We start from the raw sequence: 3,119 nt of genomic DNA on the forward strand, positions 1-3,119 counted from the left end.
TAGCCTCAAACAGTGCCTTGCACTTTTCAAGGCCATTGCAAGCGTTCTGCAGCTGGTCTGTAGATGAAGTGTGCTTTGTAATGTTAAAAAAAAAAGTGATGATTCATGTAAAAACCTGATGATCAAGTGAAATACTGCAGGATGACAGTCTATTTTTAATATAAAACTCCTCAGGATCACTGGCCTGGAGAGTCATCAGCATAATTTTACCAAGAACTGTGTTGCGTACATTTGTCTTTGTAGACTTAGCTCCACGCGTCTATCAGCAAACCCAAAACAAAATGTCAGAAATCTAACATCTCAGCCACTTCTAACCTTGGTAAATGTATAAACCTGGGAATCATCTACTGAGGTGATATGTAAGCAGTCTTGTAGATGCTCTTCTCCACAGGTGTGACCTTTCCTCCATGAACAGAGAACATTTGTCTTAATGACAAGTGTAACACGTCTACAGCTTTGCTAATGTGATCCAAAACACAGTATATGCTTTTGTGACTGACTTACTGCAGTAATGCAGAAGCTTATGCAAATAAGCCAACGCTGCATCCTAAATAACAAACTATTTAATATGCACATGCCACCCATCTATCAAAATGAGTGGTGTTCAAACCTACAGCATTCGGTCAGCCCATGAGAATTAAGAGCTCAAAATGATGCTCAGCTTCAAATATGCAGATTATCTCTGCTGTATTATAAGATCAGGGCAATAATTACCTCATGCTGATGTCTACCAAATATGTCTCCACTGACCTAAGATTCACGCCAGTGAAATTCAGTGTAATGACCTACAGGAATCTGTGCTTTTCATTAGAAAGATTACATTGAGTTTTACCTCAACTCTAAATACAATTCTAAGCTTTTTTTGAACATTGCAAATGTTTGAATTCAAAATCAAATTTTATAACCGAACCTAGTTTTCACAAAGGACTACATATGGCACAGGAGTATACTAGCTAATAAACTGATGTTAAAGACAGTACTTGGTAATAATTAATTTGAGACGAGGAAAAAGTCTGTAAGCACTGAAAAATTATGTCCAGTAAGAAATACGTTATTAAAAGGCTCTTCTAAGACACCCCCTGAAGAGATTCAATTTGTCCAGTGGCCAAATTCTTTCAGAAGAATCTCATTATTGAGTCTTTTTAAATATAGTTGAATGCCTTCCAAATTCCTATTGATTCTTACTGCAAGAAAAATACCTCCTTGATGATACTAAGGGTAGTTCCTCTCCTGGTTGCCACGTTCTAACTATCCTTCGGGCTGAGGACACGCCTGGTTCCTCCTGCATCTGATAAAAGCAGCCCTGAAGTTTTGCACTGACCCTCATGCTTCTAAGGGGGCAGATATGAAGAACAAGGAGAGGAAATATATTTAGCCATTCGGCACTTCCTGAAGTTCACATTAGCCTGTGAGAAAGCAGTTACAGATCAGTGCTGAAGAACACAAAACGTAGGTGCCTAACTCAGACCAACAAAACCTCAGAACCTGAACAGGAACACTGCCGTGCTGGTTCAGTTCAGTGTGTGCTGTGCACAAACAAATAAGCCTGTTTGATATGCACTGCCTTCCACACTGGCAAGTGAAAGATGAGATCGTGCCATGAGCAGCTACCTGCAAAGTCCTAATGATGTTCAGATGTCTATAACAGGTAGATGTACACAGCTAAGAAATTCCCCAACTGGCATCAGGCTGTGACTGTTATTACACTAACCGTCACCTCTGGCATGTTCAGAAACCCCTCACATTCACTTCTGATGCAGCTTACTTCAGTGCAAAGTATCCCTATACTTTCATCAGAAATGGACTAACAATTCTTCTCATTATTGATACTGCATGCAAGATGTAAACCTCAGCTCTTCAGCATGGAAGTGCTTTGCATTTTTTCAGTTACAATTTCTTGATGCTTTTCTTTCAATAAACCACTGTATTTTCATGCTCGTGTGTATTTATATGCATAGATATTATCAAGCACCTATGTAGTTACTAATTAGACAGGAATAGAGATCTCTCAAATCAGATGATGCAGGGTATTAGCAGATAATCATATTCAGAAATCAAACACTGGCAGTTCTGCTTTGTACCTTTTAAAATACTCCAGGGTTTGATTATTTTATGATAATCACAATCCCTTGCACGCCTTGTTACACAAATAGTCATCTCTGACTACTTGCAAACTGAGGGAACATGACCTACAAAGTTTATCTAATGCAGCAGTTTTCTTCCTTAGCGATTTTGCTGTCAACATCACATTAATCTATGCCTATTTTTGAGCAAGACACAAGCAGGATATTATCATGGAGAAGACAACACAGATGTTAATGAACAAAACAAATCAGTTTGTGTTTCTAAATATATGATTTCAATTTGTGTTTCTAAACATATAATTTCAGGACAGAAGAGATAAATGCCTACACTGCTGGTTGTCCACCTCACCCGTGACCCAAAACCTGACAAGACAGAAGGGCCATCTTGTGGACTTCGTTCCTATCAAAGTTAAGTTCAAAAAATAAGCATAAATAAAAAGCTGTTTTATTAACAGTTTATTAACTGTTTATTAACCATGTGAGAAAGGAGTTTTTATATGATTTAATGAAGAATGGTGTTCTGGAAGCATTTCAGGGAAGCATTTCAACAGGGGCAACCTGACTACGATGCAAACACCACATGGGTATCAGGACGAGGAGCTGCTGCACACACTCCACTGTATTTTTGGACTGACTCATATCTGCTTGACATTCCCACCTCATTGCTCTTTTCCAAAGTGTCAACAGCAACATATGAAAGTAAGATTTATCAAAAGGCAGTTAAAATCATGTTTACCTTAAACATGCCAGGTTCTGAAATCTTCTATGTCTCGGTTTAGAATCAGTAAAGAGTCATCATGGCTTCACCAGAGTCCAAAATTATCATGAGATCTATCAACGTGTTGTTAAAGCTTTTCCCTTAGGATCCAAGTTGCACTTCTACACAGCTTTTAAACCTCAATCGGGTAAGCGCTGAGCAGACTGCTGCAAGGGTAACAGCAAAGATTGCTAGACTAACTGATTTAAGAGCAGAAATACCTTTTTCTTCCATAACGAGTTCAGATTTTCTGAGCATCCAGATTATCTGGTAAACAC

The sequence above is a fragment of the Tympanuchus pallidicinctus genome, unplaced genomic scaffold, assembly GCF_026119805.1.
Source record: "Tympanuchus pallidicinctus isolate F22 unplaced genomic scaffold, pur_lepc_1.0 scaffold13, whole genome shotgun sequence".
Lineage (NCBI taxonomy): Eukaryota > Metazoa > Chordata > Aves > Galliformes > Phasianidae > Tympanuchus > Tympanuchus pallidicinctus.